Source organism: Tachypleus tridentatus, chromosome 9 (genome assembly GCF_004210375.1).
Source record: "Tachypleus tridentatus isolate NWPU-2018 chromosome 9, ASM421037v1, whole genome shotgun sequence".
NCBI classification, from domain to species: Eukaryota; Metazoa; Arthropoda; class Merostomata; order Xiphosura; family Limulidae; genus Tachypleus; species Tachypleus tridentatus.
The window spans coordinates 4,608,442-4,629,973 of NC_134833.1; positions in this window are offsets into that span (position 1 = coordinate 4,608,442).

Genomic DNA, 21,532 nt, shown 5'->3' on the forward strand with positions numbered 1-21,532 from the left:
TTTAACTATGTTTAATTGTTTTATAAATTTTGTTTATTTGAAGTACAGGTTAGAAACCAGTTTAACTATGTTTAATTGTTTTATAAATTTTGTTTATTTGAAGTACAGGTTAGAAACCAGTTTAACTATGTTTAATTGTTTTATAAATTTTGTTTATTTGAAGTACAGGTTAGAAACCTATGTTTAATTGTTTTATAAAGTTTAACTATGTTTAATTGTTTTATAAATTTTGTTTATTTGAAGTACAGGTTAGAAACCAGTTTAACTATGTTTAATTGTTTTATAAATTTTGTTTATTTGAAGTACAGGTTAGAAACCAGTTTAACTATGTTTAATTGTTTTATAAATTTTGTTTATTTGAAGTACAGGTTAGAAACCAGTTTAACTATGTTTAATTGTTTTATAAATTTTGTTTATTTGAAGTACAGGTTAGAAACCAGTTTAACTATGTTTAATTGTTTTATAAATTTTGTTTATTTGAAGTACAGGTTAGAAACCAGTTTAACTATGTTTAATTGTTTTATAAATTTTGTTTATTTGAAGTACAGGTTAGAAACCAGTTTAACTATGTTTAATTGTTTTATAAATTTTGTTTATTTGAAGTACAGGTTAGAAACTAGTTTAACTATGTTTAATTGTTTTATAAATTTTGTTTATTTGAAGTACAGGTTAGAAACTAGTTTAACTATGTTTAATTGTTTTATAAATTTTGTTTATTTGAAGTACAGGTTAGAAACTAGTTTAACTATGTTTAATTGTTTTATAAATTTTGTTTATTTGAAGTACAGGTTAGAAACTAGTTTAACTATGTTTAATTGTTTTATAAATTTTGTTTATTTGAAGTACAGGTTAGAAACCAGTTTAACTATGTTTAATTGTTTTATAAATTTTGTTTATTTGAAGTACAGGTTAGAAACCAGTTTAACTATGTTTAATTGTTTTATAAATTTTGTTTATTTGAAGTACAGGTTAGAAACCAGTTTAACTATGTTTAATTGTTTTATAAATTTTGTTTATTTGAAGTACAGGTTAGAAACTAGTTTAACTATGTTTAATTGTTTTATAAATTTTGTTTATTTGAAGTACAGGTTAGAAACTAGTTTAACTATGTTTAATTGTTTTATAAATTTTGTTTATTTGAAGTACAGGTTAGAAACTAGTTTAACTATGTTTAATTGTTTTATAAATTTTGTTTATTTGAAGTACAGGTTAGAAACTAGTTTAACTATGTTTAATTGTTTTATAAATTTTGTTTATTTGAAGTACAGGTTAGAAACTAGTTTAACTATGTTTAATTGTTTTATAAATTTTGTTTATTTGAAGTACAGGTTAGAAACTAGTTTAACTATGTTTAATTGTTTTATAAATTTTGTTTATTTGAAGTACAGGTTAGAAACTAGTTTAACTATGTTTAATTGTTTTATAAATTTTGTTTATTTGAAGTACAGGTTAGAAACCAGTTTAACTATGTTTAATTGTTTTATAAATTTTGTTTATTTGAAGTACAGGTTAGAAACCAGTTTAACTATGTTTAATTGTTTTATAAATTTTGTTTATTTGAAGTACAGGTTAGAAACAGGTTAACTATGTTTAATTGTTTTATAAATTTTGTTTATTTGAAGTACAGGTTAGAAAACAGTTTAACTATGTTTAATTGTTTTATAAATTTTGTTTATTTGAAGTACAGGTTAGAAACTAGTTTAACTATGTTTAATTGTTTTATAAATTTTGTTTATTTGAAGTACAGGTTAGAAACTAGTTTAACTATGTTTAATTGTTTTATAAATTTTGTTTATTTGAAGTACAGGTTAGAAACTAGTTTAACTATGTTTAATTGTTTTATAAATTTTGTTTATTTGAAGTACAGGTTAGAAACTAGTTTAACTATGTTTAATTGTTTTATAAATTTTGTTTATTTGAAGTACAGGTTAGAAACCAGTTTAACTATGTTTAATTGTTTTATAAATTTTGTTTATTTGAAGTACAGGTTAGAAACTAGTTTAACTATGTTTAATTGTTTTATAAATTTTGTTTATTTGAAGTACAGGTTAGAAACCAGTTTAACTATGTTTAATTGTTTTATAAATTTTGTTTATTTGAAGTACAGGTTAGAAACCAGTTTAACTATGTTTAATTGTTTTATAAATTTTGTTTATTTGAAGTACAGGTTAGAAAACAGTTTAACTATGTTTAATTGTTTTATAAATTTTGTTTATTTGAAGTACAGGTTAGAAACTAGTTTAACTATGTTTAATTGTTTTATAAATTTTGTTTATTTGAAGTACAGGTTAGAAACTAGTTTAACTATGTTTAATTGTTTTATAAATTTTGTTTATTTGAAGTACAGGTTAGAAACTAGTTTAACTATGTTTAATTGTTTTATAAATTTTGTTTATTTGAAGTACAGGTTAGAAACTAGTTTAACTATGTTTAATTGTTTTATAAATTTTGTTTATTTGAAGTACAGGTTAGAAACTAGTTTAACTATGTTTAATTGTTTTATAAATTTTGTTTATTTGAAGTACAGGTTAGAAACTAGTTTAACTATGTTTAATTGTTTTATAAATTTTGTTTATTTGAAGTACAGGTTAGAAACTAGTTTAACTATGTTTAATTGTTTTATAAATTTTGTTTATTTGAAGTACAGGTTAGAAACTAGTTTAACTATGTTTAATTGTTTTATAAATTTTGTTTTAGTTTGAAAAGTACAGGTTAGAAACTAGTTTAACTATGTTTAATTGTTTTATAAATTTTGTTTATTTGAAGTACAGGTTAGAAACTAGTTTAACTATGTTTAATTGTTTTATAAATTTTGTTTATTTGAAGTACAGGTTAGAAACCAGTTTAACTATGTTTAATTGTTTTATAAATTTTGTTTATTTGAAGTACAGGTTAGAAACCAGTTTAACTATGTTTAATTGTTTTATAAATTTTGTTTATTTTTAGTTTAACTATGTTTAATTGTTTTATAAATTTTGTTTATTTGAAGTACAGGTTAGAAACCAGTTTAACTATGTTTAATTGTTTTATAAATTTTGTTTATTTGAAGTACAGGTTAGAAACCAGTTTAACTATGTTTAATTGTTTTATAAATTTTGTTTATTTGAAGTACAGGTTAGAAACAATTTAACTATGTTTAATTGTTTTATAAATTTTGTTTATTTGAAGTACAGGTTAGAAACTAGTTTAACTATGTTTAATTGTTTTATAAATTTTGTTTATTTGAAGTACAGGTTAGAAACTAGTTTAACTATGTTTAATTGTTTTATAAATTTTGTTTATTTGAAGTACAGGTTAGAAACTAGTTTAACTATGTTTAATTGTTTTATAAATTTTGTTTATTTGAAGTACAGGTTAGAAACTAGTTTAACTATGTTTAATTGTTTTATAAATTTTGTTTATTTGAAGTACAGGTTAGAAACTAGTTTAACTATGTTTAATTGTTTTATAAATTTTGTTTATTTGAAGTACAGGTTAGAAACCAGTTTAACTATGTTTAATTGTTTTATAAATTTTGTTTATTTGAAGTACAGGTTAGAAACTAGTTTAACTATGTTTAATTGTTTTATAAATTTTGTTTATTTGTAAGTTACAGGTTAAAGAAACAGGTTAGAAACCAGTTTAACTATGTTTAATTGTTTTATAAATTTTGTTTATTTGAAGTACAGGTTAGAAACAGGTTAGAAACAGTTTAACTATGTTTAATTGTTTTATAAATTTTGTTTATTTGAAGTACAGGTTAGAAACTAGTTTAACTATGTTTAATTGTTTTATAAATTTTGTTTATTTGAAGTACAGGTTAGAAACTAGTTTAACTATGTTTAATTGTTTTATAAATTTTGTTTATTTGAAGTACAGGTTAGAAACTAGTTTAACTATGTTTAATTGTTTTATAAATTTTGTTTATTTGAAGTACAGGTTAGAAACTAGTTTAACTATGTTTAATTGTTTTATAAATTTTGTTTATTTGAAGTACAGGTTAGAAACCAGTTTAACTATGTTTAATTGTTTTATAAATTTTGTTTATTTGAAGTACAGGTTAGAAACCAGTTTAACTATGTTTAATTGTTTTATAAATTTTGTTTATTTGAAGTACAGGTTAGAAACTAGTTTAACTATGTTTAATTGTTTTATAAATTTTGTTTATTTGAAGTACAGGTTAGAAACTAGTTTAACTATGTTTAATTGTTTTATAAATTTTGTTTATTTGAAGTACAGGTTAGAAACTAGTTTAACTATGTTTAATTGTTTTATAAATTTTGTTTATTTGAAGTACAGGTTAGAAACTAGTTTAACTATGTTTAATTGTTTTATAAATTTTGTTTATTTGAAGTACAGGTTAGAAACTAGTTTAACTATGTTTAATTGTTTTATAAATTTTGTTTATTTGAAGTACAGGTTAGAAACTAGTTTAACTATGTTTAATTGTTTTATAAATTTTGTTTATTTGAAGTACAGGTTAGAAACCAGTTTAACTATGTTTAATTGTTTTATAAATTTTGTTTATTTGAAGTACAGGTTAGAAACTAGTTTAACTATGTTTAATTGTTTTATAAATTTTGTTTATTTGAAGTACAGGTTAGAAACCAGTTTAACTATGTTTAATTGTTTTATAAATTTTGTTTATTTGAAGTACAGGTTAGAAACTAGTTTAACTATGTTTAATTGTTTTATAAATTTTGTTTATTTGAAGTACAGGTTAGAAACTAGTTTAACTATGTTTAATTGTTTTATAAATTTTGTTTATTTGAAGTACAGGTTAGAAACTAGTTTAACTATGTTTAATTGTTTTATAAATTTTGTTTATTTGAAGTACAGGTTAGAAACTAGTTTAACTATGTTTAATTGTTTTATAAATTTTGTTTATTTGAAGTACAGGTTAGAAACTAGTTTAACTATGTTTAATTGTTTTATAAATTTTGTTTATTTGAAGTACAGGTTAGAAACCAGTTTAACTATGTTTAATTGTTTTATAAATTTTGTTTGAAGTTTGAAGTACAGGTTTAGTTTAGAAACTAGTTTAACTATGTTTAATTGTTTTATAAATTTTGTTTATTTTTAACTATGTTTAATTGTTTTATAAATTTTGTTTATTTGAAGTACCAGTTTAACTATGTTTAATTGTTTTATAAATTTTGTTTATTTGAAGTACAGGTTAGAAACAGTTTAACTATGTTTAATTGTTTTATAAATTTTGTTTATTTGAAGTACAGGTTAGAAACCAGTTTAACTATGTTTAATTGTTTTATAAATTTTGTTTATTTGAAGTACAGGTTAGAAACTAGTTTAACTATGTTTAATTGTTTTATAAATTTTGTTTATTTGAAGTACAGGTTAGAAACCAGTTTAACTATGTTTAATTGTTTTATAAATTTTGTTTATTTGAAGTACAGGTTAGAAACCAGTTTAACTATGTTTAATTGTTTTATAAATTTTGTTTATTTGAAGTACAGGTTAGAAACTAGTTTAACTATGTTTAATTGTTTTATAAATTTTGTTTATTTGAAGTACAGGTTAGAAACTAGTTTAACTATGTTTAATTGTTTTATAAATTTTGTTTATTTGAAGTACAGGTTAGAAACTAGTTTAACTATGTTTAATTGTTTTATAAATTTTGTTTATTTGAAGTACAGGTTAGAAACTAGTTTAACTATGTTTAATTGTTTTATAAATTTTGTTTATTTGAAGTACAGGTTAGAAACTAGTTTAACTATGTTTAATTGTTTTATAAATTTTGTTTATTTGAAGTACAGGTTAGAAACTAGTTTAACTATGTTTAATTGTTTTATAAATTTTGTTTATTTGAAGTACAGGTTAGAAACTAGTTTAACTATGTTTAATTGTTTTATAAATTTTGTTTATTTGAAGTACAGGTTAGAAACAGTTTAACTACTATGTTTAATTGTTTTATAAATTTTGTTTATTTGAAGTACAGGTTAGAAACCAGTTTAACTATGTTTAATTGTTTTATAAATTTTGTTTATTTGAAGTACAGGTTAGAAACAGTTTAACTATGTTTAATTGTTTTATAAATTTTGTTTATTTGAAGTACAGGTTAGAAACTAGTTTAACTATGTTTAATTGTTTTATAAATTTTGTTTATTTGAAGTACAGGTTAGAAACTAGTTTAACTATGTTTAATTGTTTTATAAATTTTGTTTATTTGAAGTACAGGTTAGAAACCAGTTTAACTATGTTTAATTGTTTTATAAATTTTGTTTATTTGAAGTACAGGTTAGAAACTAGTTTAACTATGTTTAATTGTTTTATAAATTTTGTTTATTTGAAGTACAGGTTAGAAACCAGTTTAACTATGTTTAATTGTTTTATAAATTTTGTTTATTTGAAGTACAGGTTAGAAACTAGTTTAACTATGTTTAATTGTTTTATAAATTTTGTTTATTTGAAGTACAGGTTAGAAACCAGTTTAACTATGTTTAATTGTTTTATAAATTTTGTTTATTTGAAGTACAGGTTAGAAACCAGTTTAACTATGTTTAATTGTTTTATAAATTTTGTTTATTTGAAGTACAGGTTAGAAACCAGTTTAACTATGTTTAATTGTTTTATAAATTTTGTTTATTTGAAGTACAGGTTAGAAACTAGTTTAACTATGTTTAATTGTTTTATAAATTTTGTTTATTTGAAGTACAGGTTAGAAACCAGTTTAACTATGTTTAATTGTTTTATAAATTTTGTTTATTTGAAGTACAGGTTAGAAACCAGTTTAACTATGTTTAATTGTTTTATAAATTTTGTTTATTTGAAGTACAGGTTAGAAACTAGTTTAACTATGTTTAATTGTTTTATAAATTTTGTTTATTTGAAGTACAGGTTAGAAACTAGTTTAACTATGTTTAATTGTTTTATAAATTTTGTTTATTTGAAGTACAGGTTAGAAACTAGTTTAACTATGTTTAATTGTTTTATAAATTTTGTTTATTTGAAGTACAGGTTAGAAACCAGTTTAACTATGTTTAATTGTTTTATAAATTTTGTTTATTTGAAGTACAGGTTAGAAACTAGTTTAACTATGTTTAATTGTTTTATAAATTTTGTTTATTTGAAGTACAGGTTAGAAACCAGTTTAACTATGTTTAATTGTTTTATAAATTTTGTTTATTTGAAGTACAGGTTAGAAACTAGTTTAACTATGTTTAATTGTTTTATAAATTTTGTTTATTTGAAGTACAGGTTAGAAACTAGTTTAACTATGTTTAATTGTTTTATAAATTTTGTTTATTTGAAGTACAGGTTAGAAACTAGTTTAACTATGTTTAATTGTTTTATAAATTTTGTTTATTTGAAGTACAGGTTAGAAACTAGTTTAACTATGTTTAATTGTTTTATAAATTTTGTTTATTTGAAGTTAGAAACAGTTTAACTTTTATTTGAAGTACAGGTTAGAAACCAGTTTAACTATGTTTAATTGTTTTATAAATTTTGTTTATTTGAAGTACAGGTTAGAAACCAGTTTAACTATGTTTAATTGTTTTATAAATTTTGTTTATTTGAAGTACAGGTTAGAAACTAGTTTAACTATGTTTAATTGTTTTATAAATTTTGTTTATTTGAAGTACAGGTTAGAAACCAGTTTAACTATGTTTAATTGTTTTATAAATTTTGTTTATTTGAAGTACAGGTTAGAAACTAGTTTAACTATGTTTAATTGTTTTATAAATTTTGTTTATTTGAAGTACAGGTTAGAAACTAGTTTAACTATGTTTAATTGTTTTATAAATTTTGTTTATTTGAAGTACAGGTTAGAAACTAGTTTAACTATGTTTAATTGTTTTATAAATTTTGTTTATTTGAAGTACAGGTTAGAAACTAGTTTAACTATGTTTAATTGTTTTATAAATTTTGTTTATTTGAAGTACAGGTTAGAAACTAGTTTAACTATGTTTAATTGTTTTATAAATTTTGTTTATTTGAAGTACAGGTTAGAAACTAGTTTAACTATGTTTAATTGTTTTATAAATTTTGTTTATTTGAAGTACAGGTTAGAAACCAGTTTAACTATGTTTAATTGTTTTATAAATTTTGTTTATTTGAAGTACAGGTTAGAAAACAGTTTAACTATGTTTAATTGTTTTATAAATTTTGTTTATTTGAAGTACAGGTTAGAAACCAGTTTAACTATGTTTAATTGTTTTATAAATTTTGTTTATTTGAAGTACAGGTTAGAAACCAGTTTAACTATGTTTAATTGTTTTATAAATTTTGTTTATTTGAAGTACAGGTTAGAAACCAGTTTAACTATGTTTAATTGTTTTATAAATTTTGTTTATTTGAAGTACAGGTTAGAAACTAGTTTAACTATGTTTAATTGTTTTATAAATTTTGTTTATTTGAAGTACAGGTTAGAAACCAGTTTAACTATGTTTAATTGTTTTATAAATTTTGTTTTGAAGTACAGGTTAGAAACTAGTTTAACTATGTTTAATTGTTTTATAAATTTTGTTTATTTGAAGTACAGGTTAGAAACTAGTTTAACTATGTTTAATTGTTTTATAAATTTTGTTTATTTGAAGTACAGGTTAGAAACTAGTTTACCTATGTTTAATTGTTTTATAAATTTTGTTTATTTGAAGTACAGGTTAGAAACTAGTTTAACTATGTTTAATTGTTTTATAAATTTTGTTTATTTGAAGTACAGGTTAGAAACCAGTTTAACTATGTTTAATTGTTTTATAAATTTTGTTTATTTGAAGTACAGGTTAGAAACTAGTTTAACTATGTTTAATTGTTTTATAAATTTTGTTTATTTGAAGTACAGGTTAGAAACTAGTTTAACTATGTTTAATTGTTTTATAAATTTTGTTTATTTGAAGTACAGGTTAGAAACAGTTTAACTATGTTTAATTGTTTTATAAATTTTGTTTATTTGAAGTACAGGTTAGAAACAGTTTAACTATGTTTAATTGTTTTATAAATTTTGTTTATTTGAAGTACAGGTTAGAAACTAGTTTAACTATGTTTAATTGTTTTATAAATTTTGTTTATTTGAAGTACAGGTTAGAAACCAGTTTAACTATGTTTAATTGTTTTATAAATTTTGTTTATTTGAAGTACAGGTTAGAAACCAGTTTAACTATGTTTAATTGTTTTATAAATTTTGTTTATTTGAAGTACAGGTTAGAAACCAGTTTAACTATGTTTAATTGTTTTATAAATTTTGTTTATTTGAAGTACAGGTTAGAAACAGTTTAACTATGTTTAATTGTTTTATAAATTTTGTTTATTTGAAGTACAGGTTAGAAACTAGTTTAACTATGTTTAATTGTTTTATAAATTTTGTTTATTTGAAGTACAGGTTAGAAACTAGTTTAACTATGTTTAATTGTTTTATAAATTTTGTTTATTTGAAGTACAGGTTAGAAACTAGTTTAACTATGTTTAATTGTTTTATAAATTTTGTTTATTTGAAGTACAGGTTAGAAACTAGTTTAACTATGTTTAATTGTTTTATAAATTTTGTTTATTTGAAGTACAGGTTAGAAACTAGTTTAACTATGTTTAATTGTTTTATAAATTTTGTTTATTTGAAGTACAGGTTAGAAACCAGTTTAACTATGTTTATTGTTTAATTGTTTTATAAATTTTGTTTATTTGAAGTACAGGTTAGAAACCAGTTTAACTATGTTTAATTGTTTTATAAATTTTGTTTATTTGAAGTACAGGTTAGAAACCAGTTTAACTATGTTTAATTGTTTTATAAATTTTGTTTATTTGAAGTACAGGTTAGAAACCAGTTTAACTATGTTTAATTGTTTTATAAATTTTGTTTATTTGAAGTACAGGTTAGAAACAGTTTAACTATGTTTAATTGTTTTATAAATTTTGTTTATTTGAAGTACAGGTTAGAAACTAGTTTAACTATGTTTAATTGTTTTATAAATTTTGTTTATTTGAAGTACAGGTTAGAAACTAGTTTAACTATGTTTAATTGTTTTATAAATTTTGTTTATTTGAAGTACAGGTTAGAAACCAGTTTAACTATGTTTAATTGTTTTATAAATTTTGTTTATTTGAAGTACAGGTTAGAAACTAGTTTAACTATGTTTAATTGTTTTATAAATTTTGTTTATTTGAAGTACAGGTTAGAAACCAGTTTAACTATGTTTAATTGTTTTATAAATTTTGTTTATTTGAAGTACAGGTTAGAAACTAGTTTAACTATGTTTAATTGTTTTATAAATTTTGTTTATTTGAAGTACAGGTTAGAAACCAGTTTAACTATGTTTAATTGTTTTATAAATTTTGTTTATTTGAAGTACAGGTTAGAAACCAGTTTAACTATGTTTAATTGTTTTATAAATTTTGTTTATTTGAAGTACAGGTTAGAAACTAGTTTAACTATGTTTAATTGTTTTATAAATTTTGTTTATTTGAAGTACAGGTTAGAAACCAGTTTAACTATGTTTAATTGTTTTATAAATTTTGTTTATTTGAAGTACAGGTTAGAAACTAGTTTAACTATGTTTAATTGTTTTATAAATTTTGTTTATTTGAAGTACAGGTTAGAAACCAGTTTAACTATGTTTAATTGTTTTATAAATTTTGTTTATTTTGAAGTACAGGTTAGAAACCAGTTTAACTATGTTTAATTGTTTTATAAATTTTGTTTATTTGAAGTACAGGTTAGAAACTAGTTTAACTATGTTTAATTGTTTTATAAATTTTGTTTATTTGAAGTACAGGTTAGAAACTAGTTTAACTATGTTTAATTGTTTTATAAATTTTGTTTATTTGAAGTACAGGTTAGAAACTAGTTTAACTATGTTTAATTGTTTTATAAATTTTGTTTATTTGAAGTACAGGTTAGAAACTAGTTTAACTATGTTTAATTGTTTTATAAATTTTGTTTATTTGAAGTACAGGTTAGAAACCAGTTTAACTATGTTTAATTGTTTTATAAATTTTGTTTATTTGAAGTACAGGTTAGAAACTAGTTTAACTATGTTTAATTGTTTTATAAATTTTGTTTATTTGAAGTACAGGTTAGAAACCAGTTTAACTATGTTTAATTGTTTTATAAATTTTGTTTATTTGAAGTACAGGTTAGAAACTAGTTTAACTATGTTTAATTGTTTTATAAATTTTGTTTATTTGAAGTACAGGTTTAGTTTAACTATGTTTAATTGTTTTATAAATTTTGTTTATTTGAAGTACAGGTTAGAAACTAGTTTAACTATGTTTAATTGTTTTATAAATTTTGTTTATTTGAAGTACAGGTTAGAAACTAGTTTAACTATGTTTAATTGTTTTATAAATTTTGTTTATTTGAAGTACAGGTTAGAAACTAGTTTAACTATGTTTAATTGTTTTATAAATTTTGTTTATTTGAAGTACAGGTTAGTTTAACTATGTTTAAGTTTAATTTTATGTTTAATTGTTTTTATAAATTTTAAATTTTTTTTTGAAGTACAGGCTAGAAACCTGTTTAACTACGTTTAAAATTTTTATAAATTTTGTTTTTTTGAAGTACAGGTTAGAAACCAGTTTAACTATGTTTAATTGTTTTATAAATTTTGTTTATTTGAAGTACAGGTTAGAAACCAGTTTAACTATGTTTAATTGTTTTATAAATTTTGTTTATTTGAAGTACAGGTTAGAAACCAGTTTAACTATGTTTAATTGTTTTATAAATTTTGTTTATTTGAAGTACAGGTTAGAAAAGTTTAACTATGTTTAATTGTTTTATAAATGTTTATTTGTACAGGTTAGTTTAACTATGTTTAATTGTTTTATAAATTTTGTTTATTTGAAGTACAGGTTAGAAACTAGTTTACCTATGTTTAATTGTTTTATAAATTTTGTTTATTTGAAGTACAGGTTAGAACCAATTTAACTATGTTTAATTGTTTTATAAATTTTGTTTATTTGAAGTACAGGTTAGAAACCAGTTTAACTATGTTTAATTGTTTTATAAATTTTGTTTATTTGAAGTACAGGTTAGAAACCAGTTTAACTATGTTTAATTGTTTTATAAATTTTTTTGTTTATTTGAAAAGTTTACTATGGTTAGAAACAGGTTAGTTTAACTATGTTTAATTGTTTTATAAATTTTGTTTATTTGAAGTACAGGTTAGAAACTAGTTTAACTATGTTTAATTGTTTTATAAATTTTGTTTATTTGAAGTACAGGTTAGAAACTAGTTTAACTATGTTTAATTGTTTTATAAATTTTGTTTATTTGAAGTACAGGTTAGAAACTAGTTTAACTATGTTTAATTGTTTTATAAATTTTGTTTATTTGAAGTACAGGTTAGAAACTAGTTTAACTATGTTTAATTGTTTTATAAATTTTGTTTATTTGAAGTACAGGTTAGAAACCAGTTTAACTATGTTTAATTGTTTTATAAATTTTGTTTATTTGAAGTACAGGTTAGAAACCAGTTTAACTATGTTTAATTGTTTTATAAATTTTGTTTATTTGAAGTACAGGTTAGAAACCAGTTTAACTATGTTTAATTGTTTTATAAATTTTGTTTATTTGAAGTACAGGTTAGAAACAGTTTAACTATGTTTAATTGTTTTATAAATTTTGTTTATTTGAAGTACAGGTTAGAAACTAGTTTAACTATGTTTAATTGTTTTATAAATTTTGTTTATTTGAAGTACAGGTTAGAAACTAGTTTAACTATGTTTAATTGTTTTATAAATTTTGTTTATTTGAAGTACAGGTTAGAAACTAGTTTAACTATGTTTAATTGTTTTATAAATTTTGTTTATTTGAAGTACAGGTTAGAAACTAGTTTACCTATGTTTAATTGTTTTATAAATTTTGTTTATTTGAAGTACAGGTTAGAAACCAGTTTAACTATGTTTAATTGTTTTATAAATTTTGTTTATTTGAAGTACAGGTTAGAAACCAGTTTAACTATGTTTAATTGTTTTATAAATTTTGTTTATTTGAAGTACAGGTTAGAAAACAGTTTAACTATGTTTAATTGTTTTATAAATTTTGTTTATTTGAAGTACAGGTTAGAACCAGTTTAACTAAGTTTAATTGTTTTATAAATTTTCTTTATTTGAACTACAGGTTAGAAACCAGTTTAACTATGTTTAATTGTTTTATAAATTTTGTTTATTTATTTGAAGTACATGTTTAATTGTTTTATAAATTAGAAACCAGTTTAACTATGTTTAATTGTTTTATAAATTTTGTTTATTTGAAGTACAGTTTAACTATGTTTAATTGTTTTATAAATTTTGTTTATTTGAAGTACAGGTTAGAAAAACAGTTTAACTATGTTTAATTGTTTTATAAATTTTGTTTATTTTGAAGTACAGGTTAGAAACGAGTTTAACTATGTTTAATTGTTTTATAAATTTTGTTTATTTTACAGGTTAGAAGCAGTTTAACTATGTTTAATTGTTTTATAAATTTTGTTTATTTGAAGTACAGATTAGAAACTAGTTTAACTATGTTTAATTGTTTTATAAATTTTGTTTGTTTTTGAAGTACAGGTTAGAAACTAGTTTAACTATGTTTAATTGTTTTATAAATTTTGTTTATTTGAAGTACAGGTTAGAAACTAGTTTAACTATGTTTAATTGTTTTATAAATTTTGTTTATTTGAAGTACAGGTTAGAAACTAGTTTAACTATGTTTAATTGTTTTATAAATTTTGTTTATTTGAAGTACAGGTTAGAAACCAGTTTAACTATGTTTAATTGTTTTATAAATTTTGTTTATTTGAAGTACAGGTTAGAAACCAGTTTAACTATGTTTAATTGTTTTATAAATTTTGTTTATTTGAAGTACAGGTTAGAAACCAGTTTAACTATGTTTAATTGTTTTATAAATTTTGTTTATTTGAAGTACAGGTTAGAAACTAGTTTAACTATGTTTAATTGTTTTATAAATTTTGTTTATTTGAAGTACAGGTTAGAAACTAGTTTAACTATGTTTAATTGTTTTATAAATTTTGTTTATTTGAAGTACAGGTTAGAAACTAGTTTAACTATGTTTAATTGTTTTATAAATTTTGTTTATTTGAAGTACAGGTTAGAAACTAGTTTAACTATGTTTAATTGTTTTATAAATTTTGTTTATTTGAAGTACAGGTTAGAAACCAGTTTAACTATGTTTAATTGTTTTATAAATTTTGTTTATTTGAAGTACAGGTTAGAAACCAGTTTAACTATGTTTAATTGTTTTATAAATTTTGTTTATTTGAAGTACAGGTTAGAAACCAGTTTAACTATGTTTAATTGTTTTATAAATTTTGTTTATTTGAAGTACAGGTTAGAAACTAGTTTAACTATGTTTAATTGTTTTATAAATTTTGTTTATTTGAAGTACAGGTTAGAAACTAGTTTAACTATGTTTAATTGTTTTATAAATTTTGTTTATTTGAAGTACAGGTTAGAAACCAGTTTAACTATGTTTAATTGTTTTATAAATTTTGTTTATTTGAAGTACAGGTTAGAAACTAGTTTAACTATGTTTAATTGTTTTATAAATTTTGTTTATTTGAAGTACAGGTTAGAAACTAGTTTAACTATGTTTAATTGTTTTATAAATTTTGTTTATTTGAAGTACAGGTTAGAAAACAGTTTAACTATGTTTAATTGTTTTATAAATTTTGTTTATTTGAAGTACAGGTTAGAAACCAGTTTAACTATGTTTAATTGTTTTATAAATTTTGTTTATTTGAAGTACAGGTTAGAAACCAGTTTAACTATGTTTAATTGTTTTATAAATTTTGTTTATTTGAAGTACAGGTTAGAAACCAGTTTAACTATGTTTAATTGTTTTATAAATTTTGTTTATTTGAAGTACAGGTTAGAAACCAGTTTAACTATGTTTAATTGTTTTATAAATTTTGTTTATTTGAAGTACAGGTTATTTTGAAACAGATTAGTTTAACTATGTTTAATTGTTTTATAAATTTTGTTTATTTGAAGTACAGGTTAGAAACCAGTTTAACTATGTTTAATTGTTTTATAAATTTTGTTTATTTGAAGTACAGGTTAGAAAAGTTTAACTATGTTTAATTGTTTTATAAATTTTGTTTATTTGAAGTACAGGTTAGAAACCAGTTTAACTATGTTTAATTGTTTTATAAATTTTGTTTATTTGAAGTACAGGTTAGAAACCAGTTTAACTATGTTTAATTGTTTTATAAATTTTGTTTATTTGAAGTACAGGTTAGAAACCAGTTTAACTATGTTTAATTGTTTTATAAATTTTGTTTATTTGAAGTACAGGTTAGAAACCAGTTTAACTATGTTTAATTGTTTTATAAATTTTGTTTATTTGAAGTACAGGTTAGAAACTAGTTTAACTATGTTTAATTGTTTTATAAATTTTGTTTATTTGAAGTACAGGTTAGAAACTAGTTTAACTATGTTTAATTGTTTTATAAATTTTGTTTATTTGAAGTACAGGTTAGAAACTAGTTTAACTATGTTTAATTGTTTTATAAATTTTGTTTATTTGAAGTACAGGTTAGAAACTAGTTTAACTATGTTTAATTGTTTTATAAATTTTGTTTATTTGAAGTACAGGTTAGAAACTAGTTTAACTATGTTTAATTGTTTTATAAATTTTGTTTATTTGAAGTACAGGTTAGAAACCAGTTTAACTATGTTTAATTGTTTTATAAATTTTGTTTATTTGAAGTACAGGTTAGAAACTAGTTTAACTATGTTTAATTGTTTTATAAATTTTGTTTATTTGAAGTACAGGTTAGAAACCAGTTTAACTATGTTTAATTGTTTTATAAATTTTGTTTATTTGAAGTACAGGTTAGAAACCAGTTTAACTATGTTTAATTGTTTTATAAATTTTGTTTATTTGAAGTACAGGTTAGAAACCAGTTTAACTATGTTTAATTGTTTTATAAATTTTGTTTATTTGAAGTACAGGTTAGAAACCAGTTTAACTATGTTTAATTGTTTTATAAATTTTGTTTATTTGAAGTACAGGTTAGAAACCAGTTTAACTATGTTTAATTGTTTTATAAATTTTGTTTATTTGAAGTACAGGTTAGAAACCAGTTTAACTATGTTTAATTGTTTTATAAATTTTGTTTATTTGAAGTACAGGTTAGAAACCAGTTTAACTATGTTTAATTGTTTTATAAATTTTGTTTATTTGAAGTACAGGTTAGAAATAGTTTAACTATGTTTAATTGTTTTATAAATTTTGTTTATTTGAAGTACAGGTTAGAAACCAGTTTAACTATGTTTAATTGTTTTATAAATTTTGTTTATTTGAAGTACAGGTTAGAAACTAGTTTAACTATGTTTAATTGTTTTATAAATTTTGTTTATTTGAAGTACAGGTTAGAAACTAGTTTAACTATGTTTAATTGTTTTATAAATTTTGTTTATTTGAAGTACAGGTTAGAAACTAGTTTAACTATGTTTAATTGTTTTATAAATTTTGTTTATTTGAAGTACAGGTTAGAAACTAGTTTAACTATGTTTAATTGTTTTATAAATTTTGTTTATTTGAAGTACAGGTTAGAAACCAGTTTAACTATGTTTAATTGTTTTATAAATTTTGTTTATTTGAAGTACAGGTTAGAAACTAGTTTAACTATGTTTAATTGTTTTATAAATTTTGTTTATTTGAAGTACAGGTTAGAAACTAGTTTAACTATGTTTAATTGTTTTATAAATTTTGTTTATTTGAAGTACAGGTTAAAACCAGTTTAACTATGTTTAATTGTTTTATAAATTTTGTTTATTTGAAGTACAGGTTAGAAACTAGTTTAACTATGTTTAATTGTTTTATAAATTTTGTTTATTTGAAGTACAGGTTAGAAACTAGTTTAACTATGTTTAATTGTTTTATAAATTTTGTTTATTTGAAGTACAGGTTAGAAACTAGTTTAACTATGTTTAATTGTTTTATAAATTTTGTTTATTTGAAGTACAGGTTAGAAACTAGTTTAACTATGTTTAATTGTTTTATAAATTTTGTTTATTTGAAGTACAGGTTAGAAACTAGTTTAACTATGTTTAATTGTTTTATAAATTTTGTTTATTTGAAGTACAGGTTAGAAACCAGTTTAACTATGTTTAATTGTTTTATAAATTTTGTTTGAAGTTTAGAAACCAGTTTAACTATGTTTAATTGTTTTATAAATTTTGTTTATTTGAAGTACAGGTTAGAAACCAGTTTAACTATGTTTAATTGTTTTATAAATTTTGTTTATTTGAAGTACAGGTTAGAAACCAGTTTAACTATGTTTAATTGTTTTATAAATTTTGTTTATTTGAAGTACAGGTTAGAAAACAGTTTAACTATGTTTAATTGTTTTATAAATTTTGTTTATTTGAAGTACAGGTTAGAAACCAGTTTAACTATGTTTAATTGTTTTATAAATTTTGTTTATTTGAAGTACAGGTTAGAAACTAGTTTAACTATGTTTAATTGTTTTATAAATTTTGTTTATTTGAAGTACAGGTTAGAAACCAGTTTAACTATGTTTAATTGTTTTATAAATTTTGTTTATTTGAAGTACAGGTTAGAAACCAGTTTAACTATGTTTAATTGTTTTATAAATTTTGTTTATTTGAAGTACAGGTTAGAAACCAGTTTAACTATGTTTAATTGTTTTATAAATTTTGTTTATTTGAAGTACAGGTTAGAAACCAGTTTAACTATGTTTAATTGTTTTATAAATTTTGTTTATTTGAAGTACAGGTTAGAAACCAGTTTAACTATGTTTAATTGTTTTATAAATTTTGTTTATTTGAAGTACAGGTTAGAAACCAGTTTAACTATGTTTAATTGTTTTATAAATTTTGTTTATTTGAAGTACAGGTTAGAAACTAGTTTAACTATGTTTAATTGTTTTATAAATTTTGTTTATTTGAAGTACAGGTTAGAAACTAGTTTAACTATGTTTAATTGTTTTATAAATTTTGTTTATTTGAAGTACAGGTTAGAAACCAGTTTAACTATGTTTAATTGTTTTATAAATTTTGTTTATTTGAAGTACAGGTTAGAAACCAGTTTAACTATGTTTAATTGTTTTATAAATTTTGTTTATTTGAAGTACAGGTTAGAAACTAGTTTAACTATGTTTAATTGTTTTATAAATTTTGTTTATTTGAAGTACAGGTTAGAAACTAGTTTAACTATGTTTAATTGTTTTATAAATTTTGTTTATTTGAAGTACAGGTTAGAAACTAGTTTAACTATGTTTAATTGTTTTATAAATTTTGTTTATTTGAAGTACAGGTTAGAAACCAGTTTAACTATGTTTAATTGTTTTATAAATTTTGTTTATTTGAAGTACAGGTTAGAAACTAGTTTAACTATGTTTAATTGTTTTATAAATTTTGTTTATTTGAATTACAGATTAGAAACTAGTTTAACTATGTTTAATTGTTTTATAAATTTTGTTTATTTGAAGTACAGGTTAGAAACTAGTTTAACTATGTTTAATTGTTTTATAAATTTTGTTTATTTGAAGTACAGGTTAGAAACTAGTTTAACTATGTTTAATTGTTTTATAAATTTTGTTTATTTGAAGTACAGGTTAGAAACTAGTTTACCTATGTTTAATTGTTTTATAAATTTTGTTTATTTGAAGTACAGGTTAGAAACCAGTTTAACTATGTTTAATTGTTTTATAAATTTTGTTTATTTGAAGTACAGGTTAGAAACTAGTTTAACTATGTTTAATTGTTTTATAAATTTTGTTTATTTGAAGTACAGGTTAGAAACCAGTTTAACTATGTTTAATTGTTTTATAAATTTTGTTTATTTGAAGTACAGGTTAGAAACTAGTTTAACTATGTTTAATTGTTTTATAAATTTTGTTTATTTGAAGTACAGGTTAGAAACCAGTTTAACTATGTTTAATTGTTTTATAAATTTTGTTTATTTGAAGTACAGGTTAGAAACCAGTTTAACTATGTTTAATTGTTTTATAAATTTTGTTTATTTGAAGTACAGGTTAGAAAACAGTTTAACTATGTTTAATTGTTTTATAAATTTTGTTTATTTGAAGTACAGGTTAGAAACCAGTTTAACTATGTTTAATTGTTTTATAAATTTTGTTTATTTGAAGTACAGGTTAGAAACTAGTTTAACTATGTTTAATTGTTTTATAAATTTTGTTTATTTGAAGTACAGGTTAGAAACTAGTTTAACTATGTTTAATTGTTTTATAAATTTTGTTTATTTGAAGTACAGGTTAGAAACTAGTTTAACTATGTTTAATTGTTTTATAAATTTTGTTTATTTGAAGTACAGGTTAGAAACCAGTTTAACTATGTTTAATTGTTTTATAAATTTTGTTTATTTGAAGTACAGGTTAGAAACTAGTTTAACTATGTTTAATTGTTTTATAAATTTTGTTTATTTGAAGTACAGGTTAGAAACTAGTTTAACTAGTTTAATTGTTTTATAAATTTTGTTTATTTGAAGTACAGATTAGAAACCAGTTTAACTATGTTTAATTGTTTTATAAATTTTGTTTATTTGAAGTACAGGTTAGAAACTAGTTTAACTATGTTTAATTGTTTTATATTTGAAGTACAGGTTAGAAACTAGTTTAACTATGTTTAATTGTTTTATAAATTTTGTTTGTTTGAAGTACAGGTTAGAAACTAGTTTAACTATGTTTAATTGTTTTATAAATTTTGTTTATTTGAAGTACAGGTTAGAAACTAGTTTAACTATGTTTAATTGTTTTATAAATTTTGTTTATTTGAAGTACAGGTTAGAAACTAGTTTAACTATGTTTAATTGTTTTATAAATTTTGTTTATTTGAGGTTAGTACAGGTTAGAAACTAGTTTAACTATGTTTAATTGTTTTATAAATTTTGTTTATTTGAAGTACAGGTTAGAAACCAGTTTAACTATGTTTAATTGTTTTATAAATTTTGTTTATTTGAAGTACAGGTTAGAAAACAGTTTAACTATGTTTAATTGTTTTATAAATTTTGTTTATTTGAAGTACAGGTTAGAAACCAGTTTAACTATGTTTAATTGTTTTATAAATTTTGTTTATTTGAAGTACAGGTTAGAAACCAGTTTAACTATGTTTAATTGTTTTATAAATTTTGTTTATTTGAAGTACAGGTTAGAAACTAGTTTAACTATGTTTAATTGTTTTATAAATTTTGTTTATTTGAAGTACAGGTTAGAAACCAGTTTAACTATGTTTAATTGTTTTATAAATTTTGTTTATTTGAAGTACAGGTTAGAAACCAGTTTAACTATGTTTAATTGTTTTATAAATTTTGTTTATTTGAAGTACAGGTTAGAAACCAGTTTAACTATGTTTAATTGTTTTATAAATTTTGTTTATTTGAAGTACAGGTTAGAAACTAGTTTAACTATGTTTAATTGTTTTATAAATTTTGTTTATTTGAAGTACAGGTTAGAAACCAGTTTAACTATGTTTAATTGTTTTATAAATTTTGTTTATTTGAAGTACAGGTTAGAAACTAGTTTAACTATGTTTAATTGTTTTATAAATTTTGTTTATTTGAAGTACAGGTTAGAAACTAGTTTAACTATGTTTAATTGTTTTATAAATTTTGTTTATTTGAAGTACAGGTTAGAAACTAGTTTAACTATGTTTAATTGTTTTATAAATTTTGTTTATTTGAAGTACAGGTTAGAAACTAGTTTAACTATGTTTAATTGTTTTATAAATTTTGTTTATTTGAAGTACAGGTTAGAAACTAGTTTAACTATGTTTAATTGTTTTATAAATTTTGTTTATTACAGGTTAGAAACGAGAATTGTTATAAATTTTGTTTACAGGTTAGAAACTAGTTTAACTATGTTTAATTGTTTTATAAATTTTGTTTATTTGAAGTACAGGTTAGAAACTAGTTTAACTATGTTTAATTGTTTTATAAATTTTGTTTATTTGAAGTACAGATTAGAAACGAGTTTACCTATGTTTAATTGTTTTATAAATTTTGTTTATTTGAAGTACAGGTTAGAAACTAGTTTAACTATGTTTAATTGTTTTATAAATTTTGTTTATTTGAAGTACAGGTTAGAAACCAGTTTAACTATGTTTAATTGTTTTATAAATTTGTTTGTTTGATGTACAGGTTAGAAACTAGTTTAACTATGTTTAATTGTTTTATAAATTTTGTTTATTTGAAGTACAGGTTAGAAACCAGTTTAACTATGTTTAATTGTTTTATAAATTTTGTTTATTTGAAGTACAGGTTAGAAACCAGTTTAACTATGTTTAATTGTTTTATAAATTTTGTTTATTTGAAGTACAGGTTAGAAACCAGTTTAACTATGTTTAATTGTTTTATAAATTTTGTTTATTTGAAGTACAGGTTAGAAACTAGTTTAACTATGTTTAATTGTTTTATAAATTTTGTTTATTTGAAGTACAGGTTAGAAACTAGTTTAACTATGTTTAATTGTTTTATAAATTTTGTTTATTTGAAGTACAGGTTAGAAACCAGTTTAACTATGTTTAATTGTTTTATAAATTTTGTTTATTTGAAGTACAGGTTAGAAACAGTTTAACTATGTTTAATTGTTTTATAAATTTTGTTTATTTGAAGTACAGG